The 20,518-nt window shown below is 45.6% G+C and overlaps 1 protein-coding gene across 5 annotated transcripts in view; it reads right to left on the bottom strand.

The window, feature by feature from the left end:
* Wdtc1 (WD and tetratricopeptide repeats 1) overlaps positions 1-20,518 on the bottom strand; it is a 61,752-nt gene that overhangs the window by 29,436 nt on the left and 11,798 nt on the right. The window contains exons 1-2 of one of the 5 annotated variants that reach the window (XM_027399569.2): positions 15,942-16,323; positions 9,990-10,079 (exon numbers count right to left, since the gene is read on the bottom strand). The exons of 2 other annotated variants lie outside the window; for them this stretch is intronic. The gene's annotated coding sequence lies outside the window, so the exon portion shown is untranslated. Of the gene's footprint in view, positions 1-9,989; positions 10,080-15,941; positions 16,324-16,436; positions 16,458-20,518 lie in introns of those variants that run through there. 2 more of the 5 variants (XM_027399570.1, XM_027399566.2) reach the window with 2 other exon arrangements.

Here is a 20,518-nt window from a genome sequence, read left to right as displayed (position 1 = left end):
TACCTTCAAAGACCTGATCCCGCTCCTAAAACAGCCCACAGCCCACTCAGTCTCTGTAAGCCCCTATGAGCTTGGGTTAGTTGATTCTGTGGGGCTTTTGGTGGCATCCTTGGCCCGGTATATTTAAAAAAAAAAAAGTAAATAAATGTGTGATGAACATAACCAAGATTTAACTGAATAAAGAAATTTCCCATCAGTATCTGCATAGTTTAACCTCTGTGCCATCACCGCTGAAAGCTAGTCCTACACCATCTAACCCTATTTAAAAAGAGCAAGTAACCCAATTCTTTAACATATAGCAAAGGAAACACAAATGTAACAAGAAAATCTAAGCATATTCATCACAGACTTTGTAGCAGGAAAAACCACACAAGTTCTCAATTATCAGCAGTCTGGCTAAACAATGCATTGCCATATGACATCACAGGTCATCGGCATGGCTCAGTGTGTAAAGTTTACTTCCCACCAAGACTGACAACCTTAATTAAATCCCTGGGAACCACATGATAGAAAGAGAACTGGTTCCAACCAGCATATATGCAACCACACACATATACACTCCACACATAAAAACAAATGCAGTATAAAGTTTTTTAAAAAACAATAACCACGAAGGAAAATGCCTATGCTATATGCAGCCCTTAAACAAATATTATAATAGCTCAGCTAAGTGTTTGGGGGTTATAATATGACTTTTTTCATTCTACTTTTCAAATGTTGTAGAGCAATGGTGTAGGGGATGCTGTAGCCACATGCTAGGCAGGCGTGGCTACAGCATCCCCTACAATTCCCCTTTTAGTCTAAATGCTTCTCAACCTGTGGCATGGGACCCCTTTGGGGATCAAATAGTCAAATACCCTGCATATCAGATATCCTGTGTGAAGTAACAACAAAATAACTTTAGGGGGCTGGAGAGATGGCTCAGAGGTTAAGAGCACTGACAGCTCTTCCAGAGGTCCTGAGTTCAATTCCCAGCAACCACATGGTGGCTCACAACCATCCGTTATGAGATCTGGTGCCCTCTTCTGGTGTGCAGATATACATGGAAGCATAATAAAATCTTTAAAAAAATAAATAACTTTATGGTTGGGATCCCCACAACATGAGGAACTGTATTAAGGGGTTGCAGCATTAGGAAGGTTTAGAAGCCCTGCTCTAGAAGGAGGGGACATGAAACAAAGGAAGAGGGGAAGATGTGGAGGAAGGCACACAGATGTTAGCCAGAGATGGTATTGGATATCTTCCTCTTACTGCTTTACAGCTTTCTCTTTGGACACAGGCTCTCTCACTGAACTCAGAGCTCAATGAATGGGCAGACTAGCTGCCCAGAGAACTCCAGGGACTCTCCTGTCTCCACCTCCCCAGTCAGTTGCTAGGATTACGAGTGGCTACCACCATGCCTGGGGTTCTGGGAACATGAATTTTATGAGCCTTTTTGCTTATACAGGCAGCACTTTAACAACCAAGCCATGTCTCTACTCACCAAGTAGTTTTACCTGGGCAAAAGGGAGAAAAACCCCCAAAAGCTGTTTGTGGTTTGGGGTGGCTTTTTATGGAGGGGGGGATATGGTCTGACTATGTAGCCTGGGCTGTTCTGGATCTATATAGACAGGTTGGCCTCAAAGTCACAGAAATCTGCCTGCCTCTGCCTCTAAAGGCCTACGATACCACACCCAGCTTGAATACCTTTTCAGTATTCTGCCAGTGTTGGTTTCTGTTGCTTGTAGCTACAAATCCTGTCAGAGGATGATTCGAAGCTGTACATGTAGGACAAGAGCCAAAGAACTGGGGGGAAGAGGGTGTCTGAGGGGAGATTACTGAGGCAACAAAGAGAAAGATTCAAGCAGCTCAGGAGGAGCCTGTTTGTAACTTCAGCTACCTGGGAGGCTGCTGTAAGATTCAGGTACCAGCCCTGGAGAGGCAGGGGCAGGTGATCTCTGAGTGCTGAGATTAAAGGCTTGTGCCACCATCACCTGGCCGGCCCTACTTAGCATTTGAATGAACATTTCTGCTTTGTGGTCCTGAGAAGAAATGGTACCACACTGGAAAACCATCCTGGAATACAACCTGGCCTTTCTTAAGTTAACAAAGACTCAGTGCCTTTCCACAAAGTTTTGTAGGCACATCTAACTAGATAAAAGATTTACAGAGGAAGAAATGTCTTTATCTACCAAGGGGAACAACTAGTTTCATATTTCCATCCAAAAGTCTCTCAAACATAAAAAATTAGATCAACAAATCAAAACATACTTTGTAAGGAGAAGTCATGTTTTTCTGTGTAGCTTTGGAGCCTATCCTGGCACTCACACTCTTTTTGTTTGTTTGTTTGTTTGTTTGGTTTTTGGTTTTTCGAGACAGGGTTTCTCTGTGGCTTTGGAGGCTGTCCTGGAACTAGCTCCTGTAAACCAGGCTGGTCTCGAACTCACAGAGGTCCACCTGCCACTGCCTGCTGGGATTAAAGGCACACACCACCACCGCCTGGCTCATGGCCAACTCTTAAGTGCTACTTCAATGGGCATTTTTGAGACAGTCAACAGGTCAGGTACAGAAGCTTGGGAATGGATGATGAGACTGACAAGTGGCAGTGATATACTTGATCAAACACTAGAGAAGATGACACCAATGACAATTCTATCTCAGATGCAGTATGCAAATTACATAATGGCTGAAATTAATAGTTTCAAGAATTTTAATGAGCTGGACTTGGAAGGATTGACGGAATCTTACTCATACTAATTTATTCATAATCTTAGAAGAAAAGACAGAAGATAGAGCATTAACCATGGGGAAAGACCCGACAATGTGGAGACACTAGAAAAGGAGAACATTTACTCTTCACTGCGGTGGGATGACTGGTCGCGCCACACTCAGAGCTGGAAGAACACTGATAGCTAATTTGTTTATAGCAAATGAAAGCTCAATAAAGACTTTCTCTAGCTAGAAGACAAAGGTTTTCAGGGTCTGATCTGTACTTAGGATGCTACAGGTCAGCCCTCCCAGACACTCATGAAATGAGGAGAAAGTGAATTGTGTCACAATGGCCAGCACAGAGGAAAACACATGACATAATGTTCTAACACAAACATGAGTGGTGACGCTGTGTGGATCCACACCTCTCTGAAGGTATTCTCCCATGGGGCTAAAATCACAAGCTTGGTACCTTTAACCCCACCCTGCCTGCAAGTTTTTAGCTTAGGCTACTAGGAAACTTTCTTCTAATAAGGAACTAATATTCAGGGGCAGCAAGATGGTTATCAGGTAAAGGCACTTGCCAAGAAACTCTGAGCTACAAAGACTGTCTCAAAAAGGGAGAAGGAGAGCTGGGATGATAACTCAATTAATAAGTAGAGTGCTTGCAAGTTCCATCCCCAGAACTCAGTAAACAAAGCTAGGTCTGGGGTCATGCTCTTGTAACGCTGGGAGATGGGAGACAGGTAGATTCCTGGAGCTTGCTAGTCAGCTGGCCTAGACTGTCTCAAAAAGTGCTGGGGGTGAGGTAGACAGCACACGTGGGGAGCTGACTCAGCAGACAGAGCGCTTGCCATGCACACGTGACAATCCGAGAACAGCCATCTCTTATAAGTTGTCCTCTGACCCCTCCCCCCCCAACACACACAAGGGAGGCATGGCTGTAACCACACTCCCACATTCCACATATATATATATATATATATATATATATATATATATATATTTATTTATTTATTTTAATAAAGTGGGCCACACCTGAGGTTGCCCTCTTGCCTCCATAAGTAACTCAAAAGACATGTTCACACATACCCACAACACACATGTGCACCCGCCAACTCACTAATAAAAAAAGTGGAATTCACACAACATAAGATTAATCATTTCTGAATACACAATTCAACTGTACCCAGTACACACTGTTGTGCAACCACCACCCCTAGCTTGTTCCAGAACATTTGCATTACTCTAGACCCAGCAAATAATTAGTTCCCAATTCCCCTCTATCCCCAACAGCTGGCAAAAACATTCTCCATTCTGTCTTGACAGATCACCTACTCCAAATGTTTCATTAACAATATATGGCCTTCTGTATCTGGCTTCTCTCACTTATAATTTTATTTGAGATCCATTTTATACTATCCCTACTTCATTTCTTTTTTATTGACTAAACAGCATTCCACTATGTCGATATAGTTCACTGGTGTGAACAGTGCTGTGAACATCTTTGAAAAAGCCCCTGGCCTGGGATGTAGCTCTGGGTAGACCAATCCTAGCATGCACAAGGACCAGAGTTCAGATAAAGTTCTTTTAAAATTCTTTCTAGCTGGGCAGTGGGAGCATGTGCCTTATATCTCAGTGAGGTAGAAGCAGATGGATCTCCATGAGTTCAAGGCCAGCCTGGTCTTCAGAGTGAGTTCCAAGACAGCCAAAGCTACACAGAGAAAAAACAAAACTGTTTTGAAAAAAACAAAAAGTAACAACAGTTAGTAGGCAAAGACAGTGGATATCTGTGAATTTCAGGCCAGCCTGGTCTACATCGTGAGACCCTGTCACTAAATAAAATAAATATTTTAAAAGCTTGTGCAGAACTGTGGTGCACACCTGTAATCCCTGAAAGCAAACTTTGCCGGCACAGGCAGGAGGATCAGGACTATTCTCAGCTACACAGCAAATTCAGACCAGACCCTACTTCAAAACTAAAAGACAGCCAAACCAAATCTCCTTCATCCTCAGGTACATATCAAGCTCAAGACTAGATGTGATGTCAAGAGACTCTGCCTCAAACATGAGTAAATGACAGTCTTTAAGTTGAGGATGTAAGCCAGGCGGTGGTGGCACACGCCTTTAATCCCAGCACTTTGAGAGGCAGAGTCAGGTGGATCTCTGTGAGTGCCAGGACAGCCTGGTATACAAGAGCTAGTTCCGGGATAGCTACAGAGAAACCCTGTCTTGAAAAACAAAACAAAAACAAACAAACAAATAGTTGAAGTATACATTGTGTCAATACATCTCTAGCATGTGACTATCTCAAACTCGTCCTTTCTATTTCACAATCAATCACAACTCAAAAAGAAAAGCGGTCTCTCAACTTTTCCTGCTTCCTCCCTTGAACTGTGGTTTTACAGCTTGTTCCTTCAAGGCCAGCTCTTCACCTGATTCATCTCGTAATGTTCCCAAGTCCAACTGAACTTAGCAGATGCCAGTAACTACTGAATAAACAGCGTGACTACCTGGGTACACAATGCATTATGCCTATCAAAGTGCCTTTGTTCATGCTTTTAATTTGCTTCACAACAATCCCACGAGGAAGCCACAAAGCTATTATCGTCCCCACTTAAGGAAGACTGAAGCACACTCTATGGTACTGAGGAAGGGCCACTGGGCTGGGATCCTATGCCTTTGGCCGGTTTCTCTCTACCTTAACTGATAGGAACTGAGACAGACACTGCACTTTGCCAGACTTTTCCATCTATAAAATGAGAAGTAGAACTGGGAGTGGTAGTTCACAACTAAAACCAGCATTTGGGAGGAAGGCAGAGATCAAGCCAGCCTCAGTAACAGGGGGAGTGGAAGCTAGCCTGGGCTACATGAGACCTATCTTAGTTGTCTATTGCTATGATACAACACCATGACCATGGCAACCTACAAAACAAAAAATAAAAAGCATTTAATTTGGTGATCATGGTTCCACAGGGTTAGAGTCCATGATTATCATCATGGCAGGCAGGCAGGCAGGCAGGCAGGGTACTAAGGCAGTCGCTAAGAGTTTACATCTTGAAGCCAGGTAGTGGTAACGCATGCCTTTAATCCCAGTACTTGGGAGACAGAGACAGGCACACACACAGACACAAACACAAAATAAAAAAGAAGCAGACTCAGAGATGAGCAAAAAACCACTTCCAACAACTGCTGATTCTCAGGAGACACCGAAATTTAGCTTCAGAAGAGAGACAGAGCCTCTACCATGTGTCCTCCCGACATCCCTCTTCCAGAATATGCAGGTGCCTCCAGCCCAAGCGGCAGTTGACTCCTTTCAACACTCTGAATTGTGCAAAAGATGTATGCAAGTTTCCTTTTCTTCTGCTTGCAGTGGTATCCCTACTGGAGCAATCCCACAGAGGGACCACGTAACTAACATCGCAGGGCCTAGCTGGGAGGTCACACAAGTGGCAAACGTGATGGAAAGCCAAGCTGTGGAATCCAATAGAACCAAGGCTCAAATCCCAACTCTGCCATCTACCTTCTGTATGGCATTTCTAAGACTCAGTTTCCTGATTTCATCATATGTTACTCTGCAGGGGGGGCCAGTGATGGGGGAGAACATGTGTAAAAGGTCTAAATGAGCTGCTAATGATATTAACTCACCATGCCAAACAGTTCACAAGTGTTATACAAGTGTTATTTCATACTCCTCATAGCAATCCCACGAGATAGGTGTTATTCTTACCCCAGACACAGATCTGAGGCATAGGAAAGTTAATTTACCACAGTCACTAAGTTATTAAATAGGAATCAACCTAGCCTCATACCAGACCCCAGGCTACTGGCCATAAAACAACTATTTCTGTGATCTTTAAGGCCCTGTCATCTCAATATTCTTTAGTACTAGACAAGGAGGCAAAATTACCTTGGTTAGGGTGTAGCTTACCAATAAAGAACTTGCTCAGAATGTGTGACTCATGTGGCACCCTGGTTCAATCCCCAGTGCCAACACTTCCAGGAAAACAAAGACATCATCTTGGCTTTACTAGTCTTAAACACAAATTTAGCCAAGCAGTGGAGGCACATGCCTTTAACTCCAGCACCTGGGAGGCAGAGGCAGAGGATCTCTGAGTTCGAGGCCAGCCTGGTCTTCAGAGCAAATTCCAGTACAGTCAGGGCTACATAGAGAAACTCTGTCTTAAAAACAAACAAACGGACCGATCCACAACGAGAGCCCTCATCCAGTGGCTGATGGAAGCAGAGACAGACATCCACAGATATACACTGAGCTGAAATCTGGAATTTAGTTGAAGAGAGGGAGGAATGAAGAGCGAAGGGGTCTGTACTAGGTTGGAGAAACCCACAGGAACAGTTGGCCTGAACAAGGGAGAGTACATCGACCCCAGATGCTGTCTGGGAGGCCAGTACAAGACTGATCCAGACCCCTGGATGTCAATAAGGAGGCCTCTGCACTCCAGGGAGCCTCTGGTAGTGGATTAGTATTTTTCCCTGGTGCAAGAAGGGACTTTGAGAGCCCATCCCACGTGAAGGGTTACACTCTGGCCCTGAACACATGGGGAAGGGCCCAGGCCCAGCACAGGAAGATTTGGTGGACTCCGCAGAACCCCCTACCCTGAGGGCCCTACCCTGCCTGGGGAGTGGTGGGTGGATGGGGAAGGGGGTAGGTTGGGGTGGGGGAGGAGGGATGGGGTGAGGGGAGGGAGAGGGAGAAGGGACTTACATGTGAAACAAGCTTGTTCCCTAACTTGAACTAATAAATTAAAAAAAAAAAAAAAAAAAACATAAATTTGAAGAGTGCTACTTCAGGCCTTAAGTATCAGCACACACTTGTTCCCCCAGCACTTAGAAGGGCAGAGGCGGGAGGGTCATTAGTTTGAGGCTGTCCTAGGTTACTCAGTGAAATGCTGCCTCCAAAAAGAAAATGCGGGACTGGAGAGATGGCTCAGAGGTTAAGAGCACCAACTGCTCTTCCAGAGGTCCTGAGTTCAATTCCCAGCAACCACATGGTGGCTCACAACCATCCGTAATGAGATATGGTGCCCTCTTCTGGTGTGCAGATATATATAAGTAGAATGTTGTATACATAATAAATAAATAAAAATTTTAAAAAGGTACAGATCCATAGCCCCCACATCTAGGAAGTGGAGGCAGCAAGACTGTGGTTTTGAGGACTCATTAGGTTATATAGAAGGGGGTGAGTATCCGAAAGCACGCCACTTTGGGGTCATGGATAATTAATACAACGACAGTTTTGTAAAAAGGGGCTTGTAGACTAGTCCTATCAGCAAAGAGCATCTCTGGACACACCTGAGTCTCCTGAGTCCCATGGGAGACTGACAGCAGCTTTTTCTGTGCAAGTCTATCCAAAGAAATGCTTCACCGTCTGGGAAACATTTAGCAAGAACTCACCTTGACATCTCCTCTGCCTGAATGGGCTTTATAATGCCATCTGAGCTGTGTGGACATTTTCCCTGGGTCTTCAGGACTTTGCTTTTCATAGTCAGCCAGTCTGCCTTCTGTTGGGCCCATACCACAGGGCAGTAGAAGACAGCAAAGGGGAAACAGAGCATGCTCTGATAATGCTGTCCTCTCTCACACAAGGTTCATGAGCACCCTGTCTTGGATTTCATCTTAATTTGTGCCTTTCCAAATCCTGCCACAACTCCTACCTCCTGCAAGGAGGTCCCTGAAGTTCCACTCTCTATCTCCAGTCTCCAGAAAGGTCAAAGGAAAGTGAGGTGATGGTCTCGGAAATACTCCTTTACACTTTTGCTACATCCATAAGTGTGACTCAAGAGGGAACCAGGAGAGCCGCCAGCACCCATGCACAAAGGCTTGGACTGAAGAAGCTTCCTAACAGCCTGGCTCCCACTCTGAAAAGGATTCCCTGAAAGTTCAAGAACAAGCAGTTGTATTCTGCTTGAAGATAGAAAATACAACGTGGGGTTGTAAATAAAAGTTTACCAGGTTCTGGTCCTAACACTGCCAGAGAGTCACTAGGTAACTCCCTGGCCAAGGTCCTAGTCTGTTCCCCACCCCCACTCCAAGAAAAATGGGGCTAATCCCTCCCTTGATGGCTACAGGGAGGATTAAGGGTCATTATTCTTGGCATCCAGCTCTGGCACAGCTCTAGCAGTTGTGAGCTTGTTTATCCTAAAAGAAGGTATTTAATATAAGAACATAAACAGCAAACCTTGACCCCTCACTCTTAAGAATGTCTGGAAATTTTCTACCTTTCTTCTCCTTCCTTTAGCAATACCAGAATACCAAGGCCTGGCCAAGACCTGCTTCAGGTGCTCTACCACCGAGCTACATCCCCAGCCCTTTCCTTTCTTCCTTCCTTTCTTTTTCTTTCCTTCTTCTCCTTCTCCCCCCGTTTTGGTTTTTCAAGGCAGGGTTTCTGTGTACCTTTGGAGCCTATCCTGGCACTTTCTCTATAAACCAGGCTGCCCTTGAACTCATAGAGATCCGCCTGTCTCTGCCTCCCAAGTGTGTACCATCACCACCTGGCCCCTATCCCTTTTTCAATGTTTTATTTTGAAAGCACCAGGCTGCCCAGGCTTGCTTTGACCTCACTGTAGAGCCCAGCAGGCCTTAAATTTTCAATCCTCTCAGATCAGACTCTCAAACAGCAGGGACAGGAGGCTGTGCCACCAGGCTTGGCTGACAACTTCCTGGAAAGCAGGCCCTCTTACACTCTGACCTACTGGTTGCATCCTTTCTAGGTTTCAGGTACTGCTCACTAATGCTACGAAGCTTTGAGTCTGAAACTATTATGAAGAGTACAAAGAATCAGCCCGGGGCTTGTGGGTGCCTCCATTCAGGCTGGAATTCACCCTGAGGAAAACCAAGGAGGCCCAGTGAATAGCGCATACTGTCGTTTGGTCCCCATCAACCCTCTCAAAAAGCAGGGACCTCATCAGCTCTTTTCAGAGGCTAGCACATGCGTCTGTAGCTCAGAGAGGACTCATGTCACCTAACTAATACGAGGCAAACGTGAGCTCAGAACAGCCCCACCCCTCCTGGCAGTGTAGCGTCTAGCATTTGTGGAGCCTGTTTCTTCAGGGAGGAATCATGATCATTGTCTACCTTTTGGGGGAGAAGTTCCAGTAGGGATTAAATGAGATATTTGAGAAAAAGTGTCTAGCAAGTGTCCAGTATAAAGCAGAGAATCAATAGATACCAGCTTTTTACAGATTAAAAGGAAAGCAGTTGGGTAGTTTTACAGGAAAACAGTTTAAAATACCAAAGACTTTCTAGTCCAATTACTTAAGTTTGAACCCTCTATTACATACTTGAGTGGCAAGCCTAGCGTGGTGGCTCTTGCCTTTAATCCCAGCTTAGGGAAGCAGAGTCAGGTAGGTGGATCTCTGAGTACCTGAAAGCTAAAACAGGAGGATCGTAAGTTCATGGTGAAAGGCACCTTTGAGCCCATCTCAAAAAACAAAGCTCCTGCTTATAAGGCAGCATATTTGATTTTTAGAAAGCTAAGTTTTCTACCAAGCACATGCTTGTACTTCCAGGACCAAGGAGGCAGAGACAGAGGCAGAGGCAAGTCTTGCCCATGAGTTCAAGGCCGGCCTAGCCCACCTAGACAGACCAGCTAGGGTGGGTAGGGGCCTGGAGACACGGTTTACTTGGCACAGTGCTTGCCTATCTTGAAGGCTATGGGTTTGATCCCTAGCACCAAATAGAATCAACTATGGTGACACATGCCAATAATAAGGCATTCCAAAGGTAGAGGTAAGGAGGATCAGAAGTTCAAGGCCAGCCTGGGATACAGGAGACTCTGTCCCATTCTGTCCTTCCCCTACCCTCTTGGCATAAAAAATAAATAAAAGCTAAATTTTCTATCAAACCAAAGCCAACCCTCAGAGATTTGTCCTTTAATCTAGAATGCTGAAAAAAGCCAGTTCCCTCTCCAGTAGCCATCTGAAGACAAGTACCATGTTCCCATCCTCTCAGCCTTACTTTGCAACTCTTCCTCCTTGACTGTGGTCCAGGACACCCAGTACCACAGAGCACTCCAGGTTCTCCTCTTAACTACTTAACTAGCTGTGTGAATTTAACCAGTCTCTTTCCTTTCTCCTTTCTCCTCTCTCTCTCTCTCTCTCTCTCTCTCTCTCTCTCTCTCTCTCTCTCTCTCTCTTTTTCTCTCTCTGTGTGTGTCTCTATCCTCCTCTCTCTCCTCTCTCCTCTCTGTCTCTCTGTCTCTCTCTCTCCTTTCTTTCTTTTGGATTTTTTGCTTGTGTTTTTGAGACAGGATTCCTCTGTATAGCCTTAGATGTCCTATAACTCACTCTAGAACAGGCTGTCCTCAAACTCATAAAAAAACCTTAAGCAAGTTTCCTAAGTCTCCAAATCTGTGACTTCATGTGCATAGTAAGGCAAAATAATTCTCACCTCACAAAGACAACCCTGAGGATTAAAGCAGATAAAAATAGTTAGCCCAGTAGTGGTGCACGCCTTTAAAACCAGCACTCAGGAGGCAGAGGCAGGTAGATCTGTGAGTTTGAAGCCAGCCTGATCTAAAAAAAGAATACTAACTAGAACCAAGTTCATTGATACATGTCAGTCATTTTTTAAGATATAACCCATTAGTGTGTATCTGTCAAAGTAGGTTAATCAGAATTACTTGTAACAACAAGGTACTGGTTTCTGGTGGTTACCATCAGGATCTGGGTTTCTTAAGACATGACAGCTAAGAAAACATAGTTCACCAGTTCACTAGAGTCTAGCCACCCATACAGCAGACCAAAGATGGAACGGATACCCTGTAAAGGTAAGAATGAAAGAAGAGCCGGGCGTTGGTGGCGCACGCCTTTAATCCCAGCACTCAGGAGACAGAGGCAGGGGGATCTCTGTGAGTTCAAGAGACCATCCTGGTCTACAAGAGCTAGTTCCAGGACAGCCTCCAAAGCCACAGAGAAACCCTGTCTCGACAAACCAAACAAAAAACAAAAAGAATGAAGCAGGGTTAGACATTAACCCACTGGCCCAAAGAAAAGCCAAGCATCACATATAACACGTTGTCCAGGGCGGTCTCGGAGAGTCAGAACTTACATGTAGCACAAATTTTCTATTTTGGGCTGGAGAGTGGCTCAGTGGTTTAAGAGCATTGGATGTTCTTCCAGAGGACCTGGGTTCAATTCCCAGCACCCACATGAAAGCTCATGACTGTCTATAATTCCAGTTCCATGTGATCTGGCACCCTCACACATACATGTAGCAAAACATCAATGCACATAAAATAGAAACGAGTGATTTTAAAAGAGAAAAATAAAAGCAACTAAATATGTCAATGCTGGGAGTGGTAGTATGTACCTGTAATTCTGGCCCTGAAGAGACTAAGGCAGGAAGATAGCCTTGAGTTCTAGGGTACTTGAGCTATAGCGAGTTTCACAGTATGGGCTACCGTGAAGCTCTTCAGTTGTCATGTCCTTCAAGGTCCTGAGGATGCTCAATGTGTCCATACGGAATTCTTTCCAACTAAACAGTCGCCAGCTGCTCTGCTTCTTCCCATTAAGGGCTCACACTTAAGAGTCGTGAGTGTGAGCATATGTGGAGATCATAGGGCAACTTGTGGAAGATCTCCTTCCACTCTGAGATCTGAGGACTGAGCTCAGGTTGCCAGGCTTGCTAGACAAGCACCTTCACCAACTAAGCTACTTCTTCACTGGTACAACTCTGGACTTTTGAACCACGTTGAGATTTGGAGAATTCTTCCAGATGGACTAGAACTAAATGCATTTTGCATTACAAAATGCAAAGAGTCTGTGGGGGTCAGGGGTTAAATGTTATGAATAAGAAAATAGCCCCCACAGGCTCATGTATCCAATGCTTCCTCCCCAGCTGGTGGCACTATTTTGGGAGGTTGATGAAACTTTAGTGGGTGTGGCATAACTGAAGGAAAGAGAGCATGCAGCTTGAATGCCACCCCTCATCCTATTTCTCTCCTTTTGCTCTGTTTTCTTTTTCCCCTGAGGTAAAAACCTTGGCACTTACTCATGCCACCACGGAGTCAGCCAAGCAGCCATGGACTGAACACCCAGAAACCAAAAGCCAAAATAAGGCTTTCCTATTTAAAAGGGGGAAAATGCCACTTGTGACAACTCTAAAACTGGCCAAATATTGTTAACACTGCAATTGTGATCAGTATGTCATACATTCCCTCTTTCCCTTGGTGACTATCAGGGAAGGAAGCCCAAGCATAAATAAAGGTTGTTGGTTCAATCATTGTGCCAAATTAACCCCAGTATTCCCTTTATAAGATGTAACTTGAAAGTAAGGGTCCCCAAAGAGACAAAACAAGGAAAGGATCCAGACCTACAGGCGGTTTAATCCAAACTATGACAGAAAGGGTTGTCTCTGGTGTACCAATGAACTACAACAACTTGTTGGGCCTGATGAAGCAGGCCTATGACTCCAGTGTTGCTTAGGAGGCTGGAATAGCACAGGTTCAAGGCCTGCATGGACTGGTAAATTCAGCAACTTATGAAGTGCCTATCTCAGAAATTTCTAAAGGGCCAGCGGCTCAGTGAGCAAAAGTGCTTTCTATGCAAGCCTGACAAACTAAGTTCAATCCCAGGAACCCACAGTGAAGTGGAGAATTGATCACTAGACTTCACACAAGTCACGGGATACAGAAGCAGTGATGTGTACAAGCATGCATCACACACATGTGTGTGCACACACAACACTCTCTCAGAGCAGTAATACATTTTTTACAAAGTTTTTTTTAAAAAAGGACTAGTGATACAGCTGTGTGGTACAGAGGACTTGCCTAGCATGCTCAAGGCCCTGGGTTTAATCCCGGTGCTGCCAAAACCAAACCAAAACATAAGAATATTAAAGAGGCAACTTCTTCTCAGAAGCTGCTCTGAGACATCTTTCCTAAGCACCTCTTTCCTTCTCTTAGTGCTCATGCTTAAAATCTATATTAAAAACATTCTTCACTAGACTAAAAGAAAAGAAACCTAACCATTTATGCCAGACATGAGGGCTCACACTTACAATCCCAGCACTCAGGAGACGGAGGCAGGAGGCAAGCCTGGGCTACACAGCAAAAGCCTGTCTCAAAAGAGAAGAGAAAAATGAAATACAACTTAACAATGAAGAAATCAACTCTTCAGCCTCAGATTCAGTCCAGCTAGTAACTCTCTGGTAGCACTGGCAGCTCTTGCAGAGGACTGGGGTTCAATTCCCAGCACCCACATGATGACTCACAACCACCTGTAGCTCCAGTTCCAGGAAATCCATCACTCTCTTCTGGGCTCCCAGGGTACCACACACATGTGGGACACATACATACATACATACATACATACATACATACATACACACAACACACACACACATGCAAGCAAAAGACTCATTCATGTAAAAATAAATCTTAAAAAAAAAAAAAAACAAAAAACCTTGGGTATTACGGTATTACACTCAACAGCAAAAAAAAAAAAAAAAAAAAATTTTTTTTTTTCTTTTAATGGTTTTTCAAGACAGGGTTTCTCTGTGTAACAGTCCTGACTGTCCTCTGTCCTGGAACTCACTTTGTAGACCAGGCTCGCCTCAAACTTACTAAGATCTACCTGCCTCTGCCTACCAAGTGCTGAGATTAAAGGCATGTGCCACCACTGCCTGGCCTAAAAATTTAATTCTTAAAAATACAAGTCTTACAAGAAAAAATAATCTAGAACTCAAACTAGAAATAGTCCAAAGGGGTTCATTCATTCACCGAATGAGTACAGATTGACTCACAACTTAAATGGAGACCAGTGAGAACACCTGTGCCCTGGGTAGAGATAATATAAACATCCCTACCTTAAAAGATAACCCAGAAGCATTTTCTTCTCAAACTGTTTTAGGCTTGGTTGATTGATTGATTGATTGATACTCAGATTTTGTTTTGTTTGAGAATGGGTCTCACCATGTATCCCTGGTTGGTCTGAAACTATGTAGATCAGGCTGGCCTCAAACTCACAGAGATCTGGCAGGCTTTGTTTGAAAAGGAACACTTGGGCCAGGTGTAATGACATTATACCACTATAATCCCAGTACTTGGAAGATGGAGGCATAAGATTAAAGAGTTTAAAGCTAGCTAGCATGAACTATATGATGACTTCAAGGCCAGTCTGGGCTACATGAGACCTTGTTTTAAAACATACACAAAAAAAGAACACTTATCTGACACTTTATCCCAATCATCCACCCCCTCCTTGGAAGGAATGGAAAAGCTACAGCCACTGTACTGAGCTTCTAAACTCAAACTTGAAAACGAAACTTTCAAGTTGCTCAATACAGTACACCTCAAGAGATTTAAGAAAATCAAAGACCTTCAGGAGAAATACATTCAGCTGCTAAGACGAGTCCGTAACCCCTCAAACCTGTTTTCTAGAAGTCGTGGTAATGCAGTGGAGAGCAAACCAGAAGTCACCAAGTAACTCCCACCACCCATCGGGGGAGGGGGGAGGGAGGAAGGGGGGAGGGGCTCCACTAAAGCTTTTCAGAAAGGAATCCTGCTGATTTGCAGTTTATCTCTACACTTCTTATTTTGCCTTTGAAGCCGGTACTAATAGCCCACTCCCAAACAGAGACCTTTTGTACTGGGCGCTACAGTGGATGATGCAAACACCTTGGCAAAGTTCAGTTTGGTGCCAGGATGAGCCACTGAAGGCATCTGAGGCTGCCAGAAGCCTGAATACACACACACACACACACACACACACACACACACACACACACACACACACACACACACACACACACACACGAGGGAGAGGGGGAAGGAGGAGGGAGAGGAAAGGGGCAAACCGAGAGGGAGAGACAGAGACTCGGAAAGAGCAGGTCAGGTCATTGACCTCTTGAAACTTCCACCTGCCCCTTTCTTCCTGAGTGCGATCGGCGCCAGATCAGATGTCAAAAACTCCGCAAAAAATAAATAAATAAAAGTCCCGTGATAGGACGACTTCCACCTCTGCCCGGTGGAGCCTCCAGGACCCCTATAGCCTTCTCCCTACCTCCCAGCCTCCCCTCTGCCAGCCTCCCGCCCCCGGCCCACTCTGCCCTTCCTCGCCGCTGAGGCCTGCCCCCTTCTCGGGACACCCCGAAGTCCCGAGACGGTCGGGCTCAGGCCCCCAGCACGGGAGCCGGCCCAGAGCGGGGGGCCCTGGTGCTGGGGCTGCTGGAGCCCGGCCCCGACTCGCCGCCTGCAGCGGGGATGGGGCGGCGGCGGCGGCGGCGACCCGTACCTGTCAGGTCTCTTCCCGGGACCAGCCGCGGAGCAACTTCAGGAGCCCATGTCGATCCGGGGGGCCCGGCCCCTCTCCCGGGAGCAGGGGCGCGGATCCCGGGAAGGGGGCTGGGGACCCGGGCAGCTCTAGCCTCTTCCCATGCTCCCCGCCCGGCGCTTGGCCGGGGCCGGACAGCGCCTCCGCCCGCCCCTGCGCACCGCCTCACACCCGCGCTCACACACACTCACTCACACTCCCTCGCGCGCACTCACACACGCACTCCCCTCCCTCCTCCTCCTCTGTTTATCTCCTCCAGCTGTCTGGGGACCCAGGAGAAGCTCCGCACTGCGCCTGCGCCACGCAGTCTCCGCGCCCGCCCCGCGCCCCACGGTCGACGGCTACGCTACGGCGATGGCGCCCGGCAGTTTCCAGAATAGTGAGCGCGGGCCCCAGTCCTCCCTGCCCCCCCATCGCGCGCCCGGTCAACGTCTGCTGCCGGTGGCGCCCACTAACCTGCTAGCGGGGGAACCCCCCGCTCCGCCGGGGCCAATCGGCTTCACCGCTCGCGGGAACGGCAGCCAGGGGGGCGGGCGGGAAAGCCGGACTCAGGCCTGGAGTATCATGGGAATCGTAGTTTCTCGCCATCGTGGAGCTCCCGCAGCGTGAGCTTGCCCCGCCCGGTTACCCGGTTACCATTAGTTACCTGAACGCATCTCCCATCCCACGGCGGGATAAAATGCTCTCTCACACCTTTTCTGGGACCTAATACCATATGCTCACCCAGAGTCCAACACAGCCTCGCTAAGGGCTCGTCAAAACTGCCTTTGATCCTGTAAATTAGGGGACACCTTAGGCGACGACCCAGAGTCCTCCCAGTGCCTCAGCCTACTCCTTCCCGCTCAGGGGGGTGCTGAAGCAGCACATTCCATGCTGGAATTTTTCCGGAGCGGGAAGGAAGATTATAAAAGAGAATCGTTCCTATGCTGTGTGGCCTGGAGTAATCAGCCACACACTCTTGGAACCCAGATTGAAGGCCGACAAGGTCCATCTTATACTAGTCACTGCTGTTCTGACTTTCAAGCTTTGAGGAGTTCCAGGTCAGAGCAGAGACACCCTCCTGTCTTAAGAAGTTCCCAAGGTGACACAGTAGGCACTAAGGATAACTTAAGGCACAGAGACCAGAAACTTCAACTCAAAATCATTGTCATTACCTTCTGAGAAAAGGAAACGTCATCTGGGGTGACACATGGTATGTCAATGTCCGATTAATAACACTTGTGTTTTCACTGTACTGAGCATATGTAGACAGGTACAGCTGTTTATATGTTTTACAAAAGAGGAAAGAAGCATAAAGAGGCTAAAGGCTTCTAGCCCAGGGCCACATAGTTGATAAGAAAACAGGGATTGAAGCCAAGCAGAGATCACCATCAATAACTAGATGCAAACATTTAGCGTGTTGGTTACATGTTTACCATTCCGTGAGTGTCCTTTTTGCCGGTTTCTGTTCAAATCACTTGTGTGAATTAGTTCAAACTGATTTCTTTCCTGACTGGGTCAGTAAAGCTACAATGTAGCTAATATTTATCCTCCAGCTCCCAAGAGAAATAAGTGTTTCCAGTGGATTAAACAACACTCCCTCAATCACATGGCTAAGAAGTGGCACAGTTTGACATCAAAACCTAGATAATTCTAATCCACTAATAATCCCCTTTATTTTAATAGGGGCTTGTTCTAGGTGACAAGGTCACAGAATTGAAAAGGAAGAGGGGTGGATTGTATTTCTGTGACAGGATATATTTGTTTGATGCTTAGGAATGGATGACTGGAAGTAATAATAACCACAGTAACCACTACTTATTTTCTGGCTGGTATTCACTGGAGCCCTCATGCTTGGTCACATGCTGTCTCCATATATAGTTCACATATATGTATCTGTATGTATACACATCTGCATACACACACTAACTTATTAGACTAATGTTAGAAAGGATACATATTACTCTTATTCTGTGCTGGCTAGTATTTTGTCAGCTTCCCATAAGCCAGAGTCACTGGGGAAGAGGAACCTCAACTGAGAAAATACTCCCACCAGACTGGCCTATGGGCAAGTCTGTCTGTGGGACATTTTCTTGATTAACAATTGGGCCCAGGAGGAACCCAGTCCATGGTGGGTAGTGCCTCTCATGTGCTATGGAATAATCATTTTGTACACTGTGAAGATGTCTCTTTGCCAAGGCACTTTCTGATTGGTTCAATAAAAGGCTGACTGGCCAATGGTTAGGCAGGAAGAGGTTAGGCTGGACAGCCAAACTGAGAGGATGCTGAAAAGAAGGGCAGAGTCATGAGGAGTCACCAGTGAGATGCAGAGGAGGCAGGAGATGAACACGGTGTGCGGAAAAAGACACTGCCGTGTGGTGGAGCGTAATTGTAAAAGCCAGTTAGAAACAAGCCTGAGGTATCAGCTGAGCGTTTATAACTAATATACAGTCATTGTGTTGCTATTTGGGAGCAGGCTGGCAGGACAGAGGTGGCTGCTAGAACACAGAAAAGACAGCCTACACACATGGGCAGGTGGTCCTGAGTTGTATAGGAATACAGGCTGAGCAAGCCATGAGGAGTAAGCCAGTAAGAACTCCTCTAGTCTCTGCTTCAGTTTCTGCCTTGAGTTCCTGCCCTGACTTCCCTCCATGATCTGTGAAAGAGTCAAGTATAATTTTCTCCCTAAGTTGTTTTTGATCGTGGTGTTTTAGCACAGCAACAGAAACCCTAAAAGCCAGGCGGTGGTGACACACACCTTTAGTCCCAGCACTCAGAGGCAGAGGCAGAGACAGCTACATAAATTCAAGGTCAGCCTGGTCTACAGAGTGAGTTCCAGGACAGGCTCCAAAGCTACACAGAGAAACCTTATTAAACCTTAAACAAAATAAAATAAAATAAAATAAAATAGAAAGAAACCCTAACTAAGTCATTCATTTACACAGGAAAAGAGAGTGTGAGGTGTGTGGGGGGGAGTGAACAGCCAGGTAGAATACAGCTGAGTGGCAAATCACTTGCCTAATGTACAAGACCTGAGCTTTGAGACTCAGTACCACAGAGAAAAATTCAGTTCAAAATCAGACATACCTTCTAGCTATAAGTGAATTCAGATTAGTGGAAGAAAGAGACTTCTAAGCCAGCAGAGCTGGGTGAGTTTTGGGAGCCCTTAAGCTTTCCATCACAGGTAGTATTCAAGTTCAGAACACAGTAAAGTTATGTCTCCAAGAAACCCTAGACCCAATTAGGGAGATAACAAAAGGACAAATTCCAATAATCTCTCATTTGTTTTTTTTTTTTTTTTTGGAACAAAGACATTCAAATAATAGGTGCTTTTTTCTCCCCCAATATCAGATTGATGGCTGACTCTGCAGTGGCAGTCACCACACCATCATTTTCATCTGATTAGAATCCTGAGTAAAAGCAACAGTGGTCAACCGGAACTCAGATTCTCATATTTACAACCCAGCAATCAGCAATTCTTTCTCGATTTCTTTCTTTCTCTCTCTCTCTCTCTCTCTCTCTCTCTCTCTCTCTCTCTCTCTGAGACTTGTAGCCTTCATTGTTCTGAAAATTCATATGTAGACCTGGTTGGCCTTGAACTCCCCAAGATCTGCCTGCCTCTGCCTCCTGACCACTGAGATTAAAGTTGTGCACCACCACATCCAGCAACAACATAGCAATTCTAATACCACAGAACTGTTATACATGGGTAAGGGGGGGAGGTCCTTCTGTTTATATGGTTGTCTTATTGGTTGATAAATAAAGTGCTGTTGGCCAATAAGGAAGCAAGATAGACGGGACAAGGAGAGAAGGAGGATTCTGGGAAATGTAGTAAAGCGAGAGTAGCCATGTGATCCCTGAGAGGACCCATGCCGTTAGCGTCCTCAATAAGATATGTCTTTATAAAATATATAGATTAATGGTTATGGTTGATACTTAAGACAGAGCTAGCAAATGGGAAATCCTAGTCATTGGCCAGCAGCACTGTAACTAAAATTAATCTCTGTGTTATTTTGAGTCCCTAAAGTGGCGGCAGAACTCAGGCTGCTGGCGGAAAGAGGTATCGTTACACATGGGCACAAGAAGACACAGACAGGCAAGGATGCTCCTTCCTGCTCCACTATAATAGCAAAACAAAGTCACAAAAACACAATTATCCTGTACAAGAGTCAGCAGATGCAGGTGGCTTTTTCATAGTGCAATATCCAACATACTAAATAATTTCCATGCCATCAAAGTATCTCAAAATTGCAACAATGAGTAAAAGTGGACGTTGGAAGATGATACATTAAAGATGGCCAGGCATTGGTGGTGCACACCTTTAATCCCAGCACTTGGGAGGCAGAGGCAGGCGGATCTCTGTGAATTCGAGACCAGTCTGTTTTACTGAGTTCCAGGACAGCCTCCAAAGCAATACAGAGAAAGCCTGTCTGGTGGGGGGGGGGGAGGATACATTAAAGATGATACAATTTTTGAGACTCTATCAAATATAATATAAACACAAAGCTATGGCTTGGCAGTTGAGAATTACTAGGTGGTCTTCCCAGTGACCCAGGTTA

This window comes from Cricetulus griseus, chromosome 2 (genome assembly GCF_003668045.3).
Source record: "Cricetulus griseus strain 17A/GY chromosome 2, alternate assembly CriGri-PICRH-1.0, whole genome shotgun sequence".
NCBI classification, from domain to species: Eukaryota; Metazoa; Chordata; class Mammalia; order Rodentia; family Cricetidae; genus Cricetulus; species Cricetulus griseus.
The sequence above is the reverse complement of the archived record's forward strand: the minus strand, read 5'-3'. Positions and strand labels throughout refer to the sequence as shown.